Source organism: Ochotona princeps, chromosome 15 (genome assembly GCF_030435755.1).
Source record: "Ochotona princeps isolate mOchPri1 chromosome 15, mOchPri1.hap1, whole genome shotgun sequence".
Lineage (NCBI taxonomy): Eukaryota > Metazoa > Chordata > Mammalia > Lagomorpha > Ochotonidae > Ochotona > Ochotona princeps.
This window is the reverse complement of record NC_080846.1, coordinates 2,104,555-2,120,655: the sequence shown is the minus strand read 5'-3', so window position 1 is coordinate 2,120,655 and position 16,101 is coordinate 2,104,555.

The following is a 16,101-nucleotide window of genomic DNA, read 5'->3' as shown; positions in this document are numbered from 1 at the left end:
TCCCTCGCTCCTGGTCTCTCCCCTCCCTCTTCCCCTCCCTCCCCGGTGACACACAAACGCGGCTACCTTCAGGACCCCTCCCCAGGCCCGCGCTCTTGCGGTCCCCCTCCTGGGACTGGACTGGGGTGGGGTGTGACGCCAAGGGTTGGGGCGGCAAGGGGGTGCGTGAGAACGCGAGGGAGGGCGCGACTAGCATAGGACACCTGCGCTCCCCTGAGCCTGCAGAGGTGGGGACAGAGGAGGGGGCGCGAGGCGAGCTGGCCACTTGGCTTCCATTTCTGATGGAGGAGAGGAGCATCCAGCCCCTCGCCATTCCCCGCGCACTTCCCCATGGGGATCGGCGTGGGGTCCCCCCTGCTCCCCTCCTGCAGACCTGGGCTGGAGGCGCTCCCAGCAGCGAGGCCAGCGGCGCTGACCCAGCGTAGGGATGAGGCAGACGGCCAGCGGGGCCAAGTGCAGAAGCCGTCGTCTTGCAAAACAATGCGGGAATGTGGGGGCTCCGTGGCTCCCTTTAGGGAGCGGTTTCTGCCTCTCCCCCGCTTTCCCCGCACTCCGGCCCTGTCTCAGGCTCAGTCCTCCGCAGAGTCAAGTGCTGTGCGCGGGTTTGGCTTCGGGAACCCGCGCCCGGTACACCGACACCTGTTGTGGCCCGGTCGAGCCCCGCAGCAGCGGATGCCTAACCCAGTCTGTCCCCGGGGACAGGGTCACCGCCTGCTCCGCGGCGCTCCGGGAGCAGCACCAGGAGCCTCGGAGGAGAGGCCGGCTCGAGCGTGAGCCCCTACGTGAGCGGTGTGAGCCCCGAATCCACCAGCCCACATCTCCCTCCCCCAATCCCTACAACTTTCGCCGACGCCCGGAGCCTGTGCAGCCGCGCGCACCGGGTCTGAAGGACGCCCTGGGGGTGGTCGCAGGTGGGACCCGGAAGCCAGGAAAGGAGGGAGAGGACGGCGGTGTGCGTCCCCCCACCGCCAATGCTCCGCACCCGGGAGGTCATCCCCATCAGGGACTGCGCAGGGCGGGCGGATGCTGCCACCCGGCGGCGACACGGCGGACACCGGGACACAGGGTCGTTGGCGGCGGGGTCAGCTGGGGCCTGGGGCGGCAAGGTGGGCGCTCTAGGTCGTCCCCCCAACCCCCGTCCAACCCGTCCCCGTTGGGGACTTGGGGACCCCGGCTCCCGTTCCTGACCCCAGAACCCACCCAGCCCGAGGACCCGGGTCTGCAGTTCCGGGTGGCCGAGCGCGGCGGGGCCAGGAAGAGCGAGGACAGCGGAGTCCAGGGCGCGTTCTCGCCGAGACCCGCAGGCAGAACCGCGCCGGGTGAAACCCCGGGACTGCGGCGTCGTGCTGCCCTCTGCCGACCGGGACCGTGTTGGCCTGAGCCAGGGTGCAGCCCTGCTGGCAGGAGCTTGTGGGGGGACCAGGCATCTGGAACGTCCTGGCCTGGCACCAAGGTTGGGACGAGTTTCACACAACCGTGTGCACACCCACACGCCCTCATACACACACGTGCACGCACCCAGGCACAATGGCTGCAGAAGTCACCTGCCCCCACCCCAGCTTGCCTTCCCAGGCCTTGGAGGTGTGCCAGACCACAGAAGGTCGCTGAGGGCACTCCCCATTCCCCCCGCCACCCAATGTGAGCATCCTGAAAGATAGTGGCCAGTGGCTGGCTCCAAGGATCCTGCCCTGCTTGGCACAGTGATGAAGTTGGGGGGAAGTAGCCGTGCATGGGCTAGGAGGGGTCCCTCGGTTCCTGCTCCACCTGATCACCTGCCAATGCCCAGGGGACAGCAAGTTCCAGAGCTGGACATGTGGAGGTCCCCAGTGGATCTTGGGTGATCTTTGGGTCTCAACTCTCTGTCCAGACTGGGAGGGCAGCTGGAGCAGCACCCCAGTGAGATCAGTGCCAACACCCAGAGGCGCTTGCTGGATGCTGATCCTGCTGAGTTCTGATCCCATGGGCTTGGACTGGGCAGAGCTTAGGGTGTGGTGGCCCAGCAGGCCCAGCCAAGGGTCCCACCCTACTGTGAGACCAGGAGGGGTGAGGGTGAGGGGAGCTGAGAGTGGCATGACCGGAAGCGGGATGGGTCTCTGGATGGGGGGACTGTTGCCAGACCATCCAGCTCCACCGAAGAAGGGGGCCAGAGCCCAGTGGGGCAGCCGAAGCCTGCTGCACCGCTCACAGCAAGCCCACACTGCCCTTCCTCTTCTCTGGACGCAGGAGCTCAGGGCTGTCTTCTCCAGTTCTGCTCTCTCTAAAGATGGAGGTCTTCCTGGAGGAGGTGATCCATGAGAAGCTGAGGTCTGGATGGGGCATGGTTCCTTTGGGTTGGCTCTGTGAGGCTGCAGGAGAAGCCCAGCTGTGTGTGCCCTCCGGGTACCTGGGGCATGGCCTTGAGGGCCGCAGGAGTCGTACCAGAGGACAACGGGCTGAGGTCTCCAATTTGGGCAGCCCATGTGTCCATGGCACCACACTGACCTGGGCCAGGGTCTGCCAGGAAAACCCCAAGGCCAGTGTCCTGTATTACTTGCCTTCTTGTCCCCAAGGTCTTAGAGCAGAACTGAGGAAGAGCTTGATGACAGTGAAGGGTGGATGGATAGAAAGAGACATGTGTGCATGAATAGGGGTGTGTGTGTGTGTGTGTGTGTGTGTGTGTATGGACTGATGGGTTGGCCTGGGAAGAGGGCCTGCCCCTGTCCCCACGCCCTGGGCTTGCTTGGCCTTCTGCTGGGACACACACTGCTGCGTGCTGTGGTGTTATCCTGGCACCTGTTCCTGAAGCCTCAGGAAGACATGTGGCCCCTGCCTCCAGGAGGAGCCCACTGAGGGGGCAGGGAAGGACCCAGAGGTTGCTGGGATCCGAGCTGTCCCTTGCACAAGTGTGTGCCCACATACTCTCCATGTGCAGTGTCTGCGTCGCTGCCCCCTGGCCACTGCCCCACTCCACGGCCTCATCCTGGCATCTCGGGCTAGAATCTGGGCCTTAATCCATCTTCCTTTCTGCCTCCCACACTGAGTCATCGTGCAAGTCCTCGGTCCTCCCTCTGGAGCCGACCCCACACTCAGCCTGCCCCTGCCCGCAGCGCCACCAACCCCCCAGGCCAGCCCCTGGCCAGCTCAGATCCCCCGTGGCCCTTTCTCCATCAGCGGTGTCTCTGGCACGTGGCTGGGATGTGTGACCTGCTGTGTTGCCAGCTGGAGACGGAGGCATTGGGGCCTTGACTGGGTTTGAGCCCGCTACCCTCCCTGCAGTGAATGAGCCCACACCTCACTCTTGCTGTCTGTCCCTATCATCTTCTTGCAGTTTGTAGCAGGGGTGACTGGCAGGCATTTGGGGAGCCCCAGACACTACTGCCCAGGTTACCCTGAGTGTGTGGGGGGCCCTTTAGGTGGGGTGGACCCAGAGCTTGGGTTCTAGGCATGGCATAACTCAACCTTGGGGCGGCTGGGCCCCATGCCTCATGGTGGGGTATTAGAGCAGGAACCCCCTGGCCAGGGACAGGGGGAGCGGGCACTGCGTGTGGTGAGAGGAAGGTGCTGGGCTCTGGGCACCCCGGGCACAGGGAAGCGGGTTATGAAACTGGGGGAGTTGGTTGAGGCAGCCAGTGCAACTGCCACCGGCCTTCATTGCCAGCAGCTCTCAAGACGGGCACTTGGCATGGGAACGCCGTGGCTTCAGGCCAGCAGCTGCTAACAGCTGGCCATGCAGTGCTCCCCAGAGGCCCACACTGTCCAGTCTTGGAGGCCAGGACAGAGAAGCCACAGTGGCTGGGACCCAAACCCAGAGAGCTCGAGCCGGGCAGTGGAGCAGGGCCTTTGCTTTTTGTGGGTCCCCAGCAGGTTTCAAGGGAGAGGCACCAAGGGTGGGCCGCCACGCAGCAGCGTTCCCAGTCCTGCTCAGGGAAGGGGTGTGGCCTCTGTCAATTACATTAACTTCCAGGTCATCCTGCAAACAAAAGGATCTCAGAATGTGACACCAGGGAACATGTGGGCAAATGGCGGGAAGTTTTGAGACCACCGTCCCGGGGCCACCAGTGCAGCTGCCCAAGCCCCGGTGGAAGAGGGCACCATGCCAGCCCAGGGAGAAGGCCCTGGGAGACAGAGCCCCAGGGAGCCCCGAGCTGGACTAGAGCAGAGGGCATGTGTTCCTGTGGTTACTGTGGGAACCCCAAAAGGCAAATCTAAGATTTCAGGGCGCACTGTGGAGACAGTGCATGGATGGAGGGCAGGGAGCAAACCAAGAGATTGCCAGGCTGCCCACAGACTCATGCCCTTGAAACAGTATTCCAGCTGGTGCAAATGTGCTGGCTCCTTTCCTAGTCAGAAAATGGGACAAATGGTTTGCATTGGGATCTGAGGTGTGGGGTATGGGACACTAGTCTGAGGTGTGAGAGCTGAGTGTGAGGTGTGGGAGCTGAGTGTGGGGTATGGGAGCTGAGTGTGAGGTGTGAGAGCTGAGGTGTGGGGTGTGGGAGCTGAGGTGTGGGGTGTGGGAGTTGAGTGTGGGGTGTGGGAGTTGAGTTGGGGTGTGGGAGTTCAGGTGCAGGGTGTGGGAGTTGAGGTGTGGGGTGTGAGAGCTGAGTGTGAGGTGTGGGAGTTGAGGTGTGAGGTGTGAGAGCTGAGTGTGGGGTGTGAGGGCTGAGTGTGAGGTGTGGGAGTTGAGGTGTGGGGTGTGGGAGTTGAGTTGGGGTGTGGGAGTTGAGGTGTGAGGTGTGAGAGCTGAGTGTGGGGTGTGGGAGTTGAGGTGTGAGGTGTGAGAGTTGAGTGTGGGGTGTGGGAGTTGAGTTGGGGTGTGGGAGTTCAGGTGCAGGGTGTGAGAGCTGAGTGTGGGGTGTGAGAGCTGAGTGTGAGGTGTGGGAGTTGAGGTGTGAGGTGTGAAGTGTGTTGCCAGAGATGAGGTCTGTGAGCTGAGGTATGACGGGTGGGAGTTCAGGTCGGGGTGTGAAGCTAAGGTTACCCACAACCGGCTGTGAGCTGCACCCTGCTGTGACTCCCACACTAGCCACAGCCTGGCCAGTGTGGAGCCGTAGTCGTCAGGCTGGGTGGCTCTAGCGTCTGGCATTCTCCATCTGCCCCTCGCTGCAGTGTCTTGTGGGGCTGACTCACGCCAGCTCCCCTGTGGGAGTTTCCGGCAGTTGGGGAGCCACATCCCCCATCAGTCTTCGCCCATGGCCACCCAGCCTGTTGTGTCCACAGAGCTCAGTCCCTGCCCAGCACGGTTCCGTGCGAGTCCACATCCCTTGGGTTCCTGTTCCTCCCGCTCTCTGTCCTCCACTTCCGGTGGGAGCTCCTGCCCCACGCAGCTTCCACCTCTGTGCACTCAGCCCCCACGCGTGTCCTTGGCTTCCCTCTGATGCTGGCTTTGTCCACGGGGGGCTGGATCACGCTGCATTGTAGTGGGGGAAGGTCCACGTCAGGCGACACCTGTGACCTGTGCCCCCCGACAGCCTGTCCTCTGAGTGGTTGCAGAGTCCTGGATGCCGGGCAGTCTACAAGGAGAAGATTCTTCCACTCAGTTTCAGAGGTCAAGAGGGTGGGTGGCTCAGAGCGCTGGCTCTGAGGGGACCCCTGGAGCCACAAACCACCAGGAACTGTGCAGATATGTCAGGCTGAATGGAGCCCTGCCTGGGAGCTGCGGGCCTAGGACCCAAACGTGGGGCTTGTGAATCGTGGCAGATTCGGACTGTGTCTGCTTTGTGGCTGGGGACACATCCAGGACATGGTCTGATCCGTCAGGCTCATGCTGGGTCACAGGTACGCATGAGAGCCTCCCTGGGTGAAGCAAAGACGTCCCCCTTGGCACACTCCTGCATGGGTCTCAGCATGGCTGCCGGCTCAGGCCTGGCCGCTCCTAGCTGCAAGGGAAGCCAGTCAGCCCCACTCATCACTGCAAGGATTTCAGAGGACGCCTGGCAGCCTAGCCCCACCCTGCCCTGTGGGTGCTCAGGCTCTTCTGTGTATGCCCACTGGGTTCTTGGTCTACTGGGCGCAGCCCCAGGACACCTCACACCCCAGTCGTATTCCAAGAAGCCACTGCCTCCACTGATTCCGTCAAAGTCTGCACTGTTGCCCCAAACTCTCACCTTCCCAAGGGGCCCCCAACATGAGACACTTCTCCCAGGCCATATGAGACAGTGCTCCCTGCTCACCACACTTGTTTGCTTTCCTCCCTGTCGCCCCCGGCCCCATGGCCTCCTTGGGCTTCCCCGGCCTCCTGTCCTTCCCCTTGTATCGGGCACCCGGAGCCGCAGCACCAGGGTTGGCTCACAGACACCTGGGAATTTGAATTCTCCCTTACCATTGAGGACTCGTGACGGGCTTCTTGCCTTCAGGAAAGGGAGAGCCTGCCAGGACCTAGTGTGCTGAGCCGGGGAAGCAAGCCAAGGCTCCTCCAGCAAGGCTGACCACCAGGGGCAGACCCACCGCCTGGGACCCCAGCCTACACAGCCTTCCAGGTCCACACACAGCCATGTCGCAGGGCCGGGCACAGGTACACAAGTCCTGGCGAGGTTGCCAGGAGGCTGGAGGAGGTGGGTGTTGGTCACAGCACCTGGCACCCTGCTGGAGGCCTCCTGGAGCGGTGCTGCTGAGCGGGGAACAGATGGACAGACTCTGAGGCCAGCAGAGCGGCTCCAGGCTCTGTGGCTCTGTGAGTGCCCACGCTGCTGTTCTGTAACCTCACCTGGGGTGGCATGCTTCCCGTGGTGAGGGAGCAGGTGGCCACATCCCCTGCCCACGTGGGCAGCCAAGGCCCCTGAGGAGGAACTGGTGGTCCTTGTGGGTGACAGCCTGTGGGAGTGAGCAGTGAGATGGGGCAGGCTCAGCCATGGCCCCCCTCCCCCCAGCACCCTGAGACTCCTGAGCAGCCCCCACCTTGAACACACCCCACAGCTGATGTCACTCCTGCATCAGTCTGGGGCCACTTTCAGGCCTCGCGGGGGATGGGCACTCCTTGTCATAACAACACCTGAGCTGACTAATTTGGTGGGGACAACGGGTTCCTGGGCCAAGGTGGGGCAGCAGTGGGCAGAGCCACACCAGAGTGGCGTGGGGACTGGCTGGCAGGGAGGGGGGCGCTGACTCCAGGTTGGTGCCAGGAGCCTGTCCCTGTGGTCTGAGGGCCCTCCTGGCCACCCCCAGAGGACTCCAGGCTCCCAGGCCAGCACAGGTCAGGGACCAAGCTGGCAGCCTCCCACCTGGTGGCTGTCCAGAAGCCACAGGGGCCCTCAGGCGGGGCTGGCGGGGCGTGGAATTGGCAGGATGCCCGCTGAGCTGCTGGCACACTTCTCCTGAGGTGCCCAGCAGTAGGCTAATCTCGACCCACCACCCTTGATGGCCACAGCAGGTATTCTGGAATTCCAGCCACCGGTGTGCTGGTTCACGTAGAATCTTTTTAAAATCATGCTTGCCTATTTATTTGAAAGTCGGAGTATTGAGAGAGAAAGAGAAGTTGTCCACCTGCTGGTTCACACCCCAAATGGGCCTAACAGCTGGAGCTGGGCTGCTCCAAAGCCAGGAGCCAGGGGCTCAGCCACGTCTCACGTGGGCCCAGGGCCCAGGGAGTTGGGCCATCCTCTGCCGCTTTCCCAGTCACATTAGCAGGGAGCTGGGTCAGATGGGGGGCAGCCAGGACTCGAACTGCCCTCCAGTATAGGACAGTGTTGTGAGCGGCAGCTTCACCCACTGCCCCCATGGCTGGCTGAATGTTTCTGAGCCCATCGGATCGGGCTAAGTTTAGGAGACTCCAAGGCTTGTGCTACCCCCCGGGCTTTGAGGCACAGGTCAGGCCTCTGGGTGTGGAGGAGGCTGGGATGGAGGCCAACCCAGCGCTGCCCCGTCCCAGCAGAGAGAGGCTGCCTAGGCTCAGGGGCCTCACTCTCCACTGTGGACTGTGGCAGCAGGAGGAGGACAGGTGCCTTGGTAGCATGGGACCCGCAGCTGTGGTGAGACAGTGGTGGCTCTGCCCTTCTGAAGAAATGACGGGGACCCAGGGTTGGGAAGCTAAGGCAACACGGGCACTGTTGGCTACCCCCCATCCCAGAGCAGCCCCCACACCCGCCAGGGACTCCTTGGGCTGTGCTCCAACCACAGAGCCCAGGACGCTGTCCCCCAATCCTTCTACATCAACAGATTCCAGAGACAGGCCTGCGATAGCTGGCACTTCCTCTGGGAAGCCCTCCTGGCTGTCCCCTGTGGCTCCCCTGCCACAGCCAGGGCCCACAGCACTGTCTTTGTGCCTTCAGGAGAAGCTCCGGGGCAGACTGGGCAGGAACACCAGCCAAGGTGGGCTTGAGCCCCACGTGGAAGCCACAGGGTACCTGCCTGGCTAGCGGCCACCTGCGAGAGGATTCCTGGAATGGGGGACTTCTAGGGGAGCAGGCTCAGGGGACTGCAGAAGCTGAGACTGTCGGGCTGGCCGGGCCGTGAGCAGCCTACGGACCCCAGCATGCTGCGGTGGGCTCACCAACAGTGCCGTCACAATAGGAGGGTGCCGGAGGTACTGAGGAGACAATAGTAGAGGGACTGTGTTGAGGGTGCTATTGGGGTACAGGAAGGGGAGTCTGGGTCTATGCCCAGGAGCCTGCTCCACTGCACTCCCAGCTCAGCAAGGTAGAGCCAGGCCTGGCTGCAAGTGCACAGGGTACTGAGGGAGGGACTGAGCTCTGTGTGAGATGGGAGCGAGTGGTGCTGGTGGGGAGGCCTGGTGACCGTGGCCGCTGCTGGCCGCTGCTGGCCGCAGGCTCAGCCCTCAGCCGCCCTCCAAAACCACCTAACCGGGTCCAGCTCCCGCCCGCCACGAGAGGGCGCTCCGAGGCAGCAGAAAGGCCGTGACCGCGGCCAGGGCTGTGGGATTCCAGGGCCGGCCCGCAGGTGGCCGGGCTGGAGGGTGCTTCGCCGATGCCACGAGGGCCCGGGAGGGGCAGGGTTGTGCCCCCACTGCACCCAGCCGAAGAGGTGGCATTTGGGCCCCACCGGCCCCGTATCGGGTGCGTATTTCTGTCTTGGGTGATCGTGGGGCTCTGTGGAGGCGGCAGGTGCTGGCTCACCCTCAGGAGACCCCACAGTGGCAGAGTGAGGACACAGTGGAAAGACCACAGGCCACCCCACACCTGCACCCCCAGTTCCTGGGGTTTGTGCTGTATGCTTCTCCAAACATGGGTGCACAGCCTGGGCTTTGGGGTGCCGTCAGTGTGCCCCGGGTGTGTCTGGGAGGTGTGGTTGCATGCAGGCTCTCGCCTTAACCCTCAGAGGAACCTTCAGGGTGCCATCCTGGCCAGCTGGCCACGGCTGCTTATGGCTCTCCATGGCTGAATTCACTCCCTGGGTTGGGGAGGCGGGCCGAGTCAGAGCCTGTGGGGCAGCCAGCTGTCTGCCACCTCCCACCACGTGCTAGGCTTCATCCGAGGAACTTGCACGAAATGGTTCACTCTCAGGGCCCAGCACAGGTACTGGAAGGTCCATGAAAGGCGGCTCAGGGAGGGTTTCCTGGAGGAGGAGGCGTCTCTTACTGAGCCCGAGGGACAGAGAAGGTTGCTGGGTTCCCATGTCATGCCTCGTGACACTCGGGGAGAGCCCAGGGCTGTGGCCATTTTGAGGCAGAAAGGAAGCAGTTCAACAAACTGGACACGCCTCCGCTGGGAGCCCAGAGCCCTAAATTACAGCGGCTGGGCGGTGAGGTCACCTCAGGACACGCGGCTCTTCCGGGTTCGTCTGTCTTCCTGTGCAGTGAGGGGAGGAAGCTCCTGGCCCAGGGCCACCCTCCCGCCAGCACATTGTCTGCCCAGCCGGCCGGAAGCAGCTGCTGCCCGGGCAGGAGGGGCCACCGCAGGGCACAGAGGCAGCCAGGCCCCCTGACCCGGTTGCAGGGGACCCCCCCGCCATCACTCACTCACTTGATGTTGCTGGGACCCGAGACTATGTCATCTCGCCTGCACGGGCTTAGACAGAGAAACCCAGGGTCAGGAGGAAGCATCTTCCTGGGGGTTCTGGGGGAACCTAGACCCGGGCCCTGGTTCTGGCCCCACCCCAGCAGGCAGAGGCCCCCCACACCCCTGAGCTCCTTCCACAGGAACATCTTTGAGGAGACAGGAGCCAAGCGTTGGCAGGAAACACACATCCACTGTCGACCTGCGCTCCTGCCCAGTAAGGTGAACTGAGTCGCTTCAGGGCCCCTGGACCTGCCCTTACCCCACCTCCTGGGCACCGCCCCGGCCAGCCTTCCTGGGCCAGGACACGGGCTTGTCATCTCTTGCCGGGTAGACTTCTGTGGGCCCAGGATCAGTTTCTAGAATCTTCTCTGATGTTTTCCTGTGACACACTGTGGCCGTGCTCATGGTCTCCATAGTCCTCCCCAGGGTCACCTCTGCCCCGGCTGTACCCCGCCCCCACCGCACGTCACCAATGAGGCTTTGGGTGTGGGGGCCCCACACTGCCATAACTCCCCAGACCTTGGCGCCAGACCCTCGTAGCCGTCCACTCCCGCCTGCCGAGTCGGAGCAGGGGTGGTCCAGAGGTGAGTGACAGCTGCCACTCCCTCCAGGCCTGCCACACACCACACCGCTGTCCCTCGTCCAGGGTCTAGGCTCCGGTTGAGGGTGTCCCGGACATGCAGGGGGGCTCTCTCGAGGGGATGCTTACAAGGCCGTAGGGACCGAGGAGCCTAAAGGAGGAATTGGGCGTCAGCTGTCCAGAGGGCATGGAGTTAAGAGTGGGGGTGGAGGAAGGAAATGGGGTATGAGCTCTGAGGGGAGCTCATAACATGGGCCCCAGGCAGAGAGGGGAGACAGCAGCACAGCCCAGAGTCCGCTTGGCGGTAGAAGGTTCCGGGTCTTAGTCCCATAGTCCCGGACGTGCCTTGTCCTTCTGGAAGATGCCTGCGCAGGCGCTCAGGCTGCGTGGTCCTGGTCCTGCTGCTGCACAGCGCTCTGCCACTGGACGGCTCACAGCTCCGACTCCAGTGAGGAAGTGGCATGGGAGCCTGCTTGGGAACAAAGCTGCCTGTGCTCTCTCCAGAGGCCCCGGGGTCGGCTGCATATAAACAGCAGCTGGCTGGGTTGCTGGGCCCAAAGCCTGGCTTCCCCACGGTTCTGGGGCCACTCAAGTCAAGGGCAGGGCCATGTTCTGCCCCGCCCCCGATGGAGTCAGTGGCAGCCACCACCCCAGCTTCCTGTCTCCTATTGCTGGGTCCCCGGGGGTCTCTGCCCCATGCCCAGCTCCAGGGAGGGCACGTCTGGACCCCCCATCTCAGCCCAGGGCCGGCTTGCAGGTACACTGATGACCCATGCCTGGGGGCCAGGGGACGTGGCGGAGGCTGGGGATGAGACGGGCAAACCACGGAGGGCATGGGAGCCACCACCACATGTGACTGGCAGATGAAAAGAGGCACAAGGATTTGGGGGACAGTGTGCAGAGAGACACCTTGCCAGCCCAGCCTTGAGTTCCCTGGGGCACCTGGCACTCTTCCCGGTGTTCCCTGCGTGTTAAGGAGCCCGGACCAGGGTGCGGGGAGCCCCATCGCCACCTCCGGACACCGAGAGACAGTGCAGGAGGGAGAGGTCTCAGGTCCCTCCTGAAGCCCAGGTTCCCCAGCGGTGAGGCCAGCACAGCAACTGAGAGGTGACCACGCTCACAACCGGGCGCCTGGACTGCTGTGTGTCCCTGAAGTCGCCAGGGGACAGCAGAAGGGAGCTGCAGCGGGGTCACTCAGGACCAGCCAGGAGTCACTTTGGGCCCCTGCTGCTGCTGCCCTGGTCCACTCCTGGCTGGGTCTCCTGCTTGGCCTAGCCCTGAGGCGAATGCCCCTTCCTCGCCACCGGCCTAGTGTGGTTCAAGGGCGCCTGCCAGGATTCGTGTCCTGGGTCAGGCTGCGTCCCAGGGCCTGACCAGAGGGAAGTGGGGTCCATGAGGACCCCTGCCTGCCCCGCCTACTTCTCCCACCTGAAGACAGAAAGGGATGAGGCCCTAAAAATTCAGGGTGGCAGCAACCTCGCAGCATTGGGGCTCCTCCTGGCCGTCCCCACAGGAGGCTGCCAAGCGTCTGGCTTGGGCTCCAGAGCCCGCTCCAGGCAGCCATCTTCTGCAAGCTGGGGCTCGGCCAGCAGCGTTTCCCGGCGGCCTCCTCCCGCGCTGCAAGCTGCATTACCTCATCGGGAAGCCATTCCGGAAAGGGGCGGCTGAGCCCCTGGGAGCAGGAGCGGGAGCAGGAAGGGCTTCCAAGGCCCTCCTGGCCGCCAGCTGGCTCTGGTCAGCGCTCGGCTGACCGGGCAGGCATCGTGGCACTGCCCTGGCCAGCCGGGCACCAGGTGGGCTGGGGAATGGGGGTAGCGGGCTGGGACCCTGACCCCTCCCCCCAACTCCTGTCCTCCCTTCAGCGAACGCAGAAGCCCTGAGTGTGAATACACTGTTGCCCCGGTCAGCCCCAAGCAGGCCTCTATTGGCCACGTGGTCAGGGCTGGGGCGGCGGGGACTGTCCAGAGAAGAAAAGCTGCCCAGCCTCCTGCCCAGTTTGGATTCCAGAGAAATTTTCTGAAGCCTCAGCTTTCCCATCTATAAAGTAGACTAACCTGCTCACCCCACTCTACCCTCCCCCCCAAGAATGGCTGAACAATGCAGGAAACTTCATAGAAGGGAGGGCCATTGTGGTGCGGTGGGTGAACTGGTGAGCAGGGTCCTACATTGTCATGGGAGACCAGGCTGGAGCTCCTGGCTCGGGCCTGGCTGCTGTGGGCGGCTCCCCTGCACAGGCATGCCCAACCCCTCACACCCAGTCCCAGCCCCTGCCCTGGCGAACTTCTCCCCCCAGCCTTGCAAAACCCCAGCCCTGAGTCCCCTGCCTCTGAAGACCTGAGTGTGGGAGCCTGCTCTGCAGGCAGTGTTAGGGAGGTGGGTGTCTCCAGACAGACCCTAACCGAGGACACATAGGCAGGCGGGGTGGAGTGATGTCCAACAGGAGCTGGTAGACCCAGAGGCTGGGGCTGGGGCTTTAAGGAGGGCTAGAGGACCCCTCCTCCCGTGTCACTGGGACAGGACAATGCCACCTGGCCTGCACATGCAGCTGGGACAGCCTCGGTGGGACCTTGTGGCCATGATTTCTACTGAATAGTTCTGGTCACCACAGCAGGAGTAGGTCCTGCCACCTGAAGCCTTCACGATGTGGGAAGACCCAGGCATCGGGCACAGGCCACATGGTCCCAGGCCTGGCCTCCGGATCACTGCAGCCCAGGCCTGGTGGGCAGCTGCACAGAGCTGAGGGCCGTGCACCTGTCCAGCCCTCCCAAGGTGCACTTGGCAGCCCCGCCCCTTGCGGTAGGTGGGGTGGTTGGGCCATGATCCCTGCCGGCCGGGACAGGGTGAGGTTCAGCCAACACAGTTCTAGGAGAGGCTCTCCATCCCATGTGATCCCTCCTCTTTGTGCTCTGCAGACCCCAAGGTTGGGGCACCTCTGTGCTCATCGCATCCTCGGCATCCTCGGCCCCAGGGCCCACGTTTGCTACACGGGGCTCACCACGTGGCTGCAGGAGGGGACCCGCATCTGGTCACAGCGCTGCCAGCAGCTGGGGCACTGTAGCCAAGGGCCTGGCCAGCAAGTCCACTAGGCCCCCACGGCCCAGCTGGGGCAGGGCCAGCACACCAGGAGGTCTGCGGGGACGTGGCACAAGCAGAGCCGACGGGACAGGTGGCCTGTGCTGTTTCCATGGCTGCCAGCCTGGCCTGAGAAAAGCAAGCTGGGCACTGAGCAAACAGTGCCTGGGCCAGGGGACAAAGGCCGGGCTGTTGCAGTACTTGCGGCTGCCAACTGGGCCTCGCGGGCAGGACATGGGTGTGCAAGAGGCCCTGGGGGTCGGGGAAGGTTGAGCAGCCAGGCCCCTGGAGAAGCAACCTGGCCTGGAGGCCACGGATTTCAGCCACAGAGCCAGGGTCTTCCCAAAAGCGAATTCCAGCCTGCCCAGGTGGGAAGTGCACCACAGTGTCAGGCCCACCACAAACACCAGCCCCTACAACAGTGGCCAGGGATCCAAAGCAGACCTGCGCCAGGCAGGGATCCCCAGAGTGGTCTCTTGTATGTGTGTGGGTGTCTGCCTGCCAGTGGGGGTGCGGCCATTAAGGACTCACAAGGCTCAAACTGAGGGACGCCGGACTGTGCTTGCCGAGGAAAACCCAGAGCAAGGGACCCGGCTGCACCTGCCCGCTCGGGCCCACGCGGGTGTGGGGCCCATGGCATGGGAGCAGAGACACTAGGCCAGGCTTGGCTAGGGATCCCTAGGGCCAGAACTAGATGGATAGGGGAGGACATGAGTTAGTCACCAGAGCTGGCCCCTGCTGGGCGGAGCAAGTCAGGACGGGGCCAGTCCGGGGTGCTCTTTGCAGCTGGAGGCCAATGCTGAAGGGTTCAGCCAGGGTGCCCTGGGGCGAGGAGGGGGCGGGCACTCAGAGTGCGGCTGGGTGAGCCTTGCCCCGCTTCTGCCCTGGGCCTGGGAGTACCTGGGGCCCCACCTCGAACGTCTGAGACACAGCTGCCCACCAGCCCATCTGCTGTCTCCACACACATACCCCAACCTGTGGCCTGTCCCACGGTGGCCAGCAGCCAGGCCTGGCTTCCTGCCACCTCATGGCCACGGTGACCTCGGGGACGGTCCTACTGGCATCTTGACCCCCAGCTCACAGCCCTGGGCTCTGCCTTTGCTCACCCAACTGCACCTGCACTCCCCAGATCCCCCCTCATGTCAACCCCCATGTCTGGTCTTGGGACATGGAGGCCTTCCCTGGCCCTCAGCTTCTGCTGTGGGTGTGGCCAGGCCTTGGCATCCCTGGGGGCTGGCCACGCCTGTCTGCTCCACTGTCCTGTCCCAGGGCCCCAGCCCAAGGTCAACAGAGGCGGCCAGAGGTGCATGGGAGCTGCTGAGTCACCGGAAGGTGGAGAGGGTCTTCCTGTAGGTCCAGGCCTTCTCAAGCCCACTCCTCAGGGACAGCCCCTGAGCTCAGAGACCCTGGGGGCGGCTCTGGGCATGGCCTGGAGGGTCTGAGAGTTGTGGGTGGGGGATGGCCATTCCAGAAGTGCTACTGGGAAAGGACCCCCCACGCGTCCCCTCCCCTCATCACCTGCTGAGTCAGGCCTGAGTCAGCCCCTCAGCAGCAGCCAAGACCTGCAGCCTGGGCCACCGCTGGGCAGAGCACCGCGTCGGGACTTGTCCCTCTAGCAGCCTTCCCACGCGCTGAGCGCCCATCAGATTGTCAGCGGGTGAGTCAATATGCCAGGTTGCATCGTCCCTCACCTGGGGCCAGCGCTGCCTCACCTCGCCTGCCTGCACCCCTGGAGCCCCACCCTCCTACCGCGTCCCCACCTGGTCCCCGCCCGCCCGCCTGGGAGCCTCCTCCCCTCCAGCTGCCCGCAGGCTCCCGGCTCTCCTTCTTCAAGGAAAGCCTGCCCTGGCAGCTGCGTTCCTTCGCACAGTCCTCCCATACACACCTCTCAGCCTGCTTCACTTGAAGTGTGTGGGGCTCCTGCCAAATGACCAAAGCTGGTGTCACCTGCCATGTTGCACCTGCCTCTCTTCTGACTTGACCCTGATCACTTCCAGACGTCAGATGCTGCCCTCCGAGGTCTGGTCTAATCCTGCCCAGCCCTGAAGGGCAACAGTCTCCCATGCTTCTGCAAGGCCAGCGGCAGGAGGCAGGGGACATCTGACGCCAGCAGATGCTGTGGGGCTGTGTGGGCAGGGCCTGCCTCCCATCTGCGGCAGTATACATGAGGGGGCAGGAGCTCGGGTGCCCTGCTAGGTTGGAGTATTCCATCCCACTGAGTATCTTAGAGGGCTTTGAGGGACCAGGAGCCACCGATGACAGTTCATTTCCACCTCCCTTGGTGACATCAGGAGACCCTACTCCTTCCACAGGCCTGGAAGAGGGGCAAGTGGCAGCCCTCAAAGGGGCATCATGCTCAGAGCCCTCCCCTGCAAATCTCCAGGCCGTGTGTACCCTCGGCATGCTCCCTGCCACCGCCCAGGCTGGAGCAGCCCTTAGCTCTGACCTGGGTCCCTAAGTGGCCCTTGCAGTCCGTCCCAGAGCCCCTTGCCCTCTAAGGCACTCAGGCCTCACAGA